This window comes from Penaeus monodon, chromosome 22 (genome assembly GCF_015228065.2).
Source record: "Penaeus monodon isolate SGIC_2016 chromosome 22, NSTDA_Pmon_1, whole genome shotgun sequence".
Classification (NCBI taxonomy): Eukaryota; Metazoa; Arthropoda; class Malacostraca; order Decapoda; family Penaeidae; genus Penaeus; species Penaeus monodon.
The window spans coordinates 22862297-22862607 of NC_051407.1; positions in this window are offsets into that span (position 1 = coordinate 22862297).

Here is a 311-nt window from a genome sequence, read left to right on the forward strand (position 1 = left end):
CTTGTGCGTCTGCGGCTGCGTTTGTGAGTGGATGAGTATTGAATAAACTAGTTTAGTTAATAGGAGCTATATAATGAGTGTCAGTAGAGTATACAGCACACAAGTAAAGACTATAGAATCATGCAGTAGAGATGTAAGGGGAAGGGTACTGTATGTGGGTGAGGTTACTGGGTGGAGAAAATGTGCGTAGCCTTCAAGGATACAAGTTTAACCAGATGTTACAAGTGTAAACTGTTGCCAGAAATTTACCACGTTACCCAATAAAGTTATAGTTATGGCTAAAATACTTGTATGCATCGCTCTGACTGAGC